We start from the raw sequence: 336 nt of genomic DNA on the forward strand, positions 1-336 counted from the left end.
TCGTCGTCCTCCTCCTCCTCTTCTTCCTCCACCACCCCCTCGGAGGAGGTGAAGTCGTCCCAGGAGAAGCGATCGTCATCGCTCTCCTCCTCCGATTCCCCGTCGGCGAGGAAACGGAGGTCGCTCTCCCCGTCCGTCGAGGACTGGTCGTCCTCGGACCAGATGGAGAAGTCATGGTCTGACTCCTCCCCGGCCGCAATGGCACGGCGGGTGTTGGCCGCATGGGCCGCCGCCGGGTTATGCTCCGGCGTCGGCTCGCGGGATGTGGAGGACTGGCTGGAAGGGTCCGATAGGGCAGAGGAGGAAGAAGACATGATGGCGCTGGAGGATTTTTGG

Source organism: Lolium rigidum, chromosome 3 (genome assembly GCF_022539505.1).
Source record: "Lolium rigidum isolate FL_2022 chromosome 3, APGP_CSIRO_Lrig_0.1, whole genome shotgun sequence".
Classification (NCBI taxonomy): domain Eukaryota; kingdom Viridiplantae; phylum Streptophyta; class Magnoliopsida; order Poales; family Poaceae; genus Lolium; species Lolium rigidum.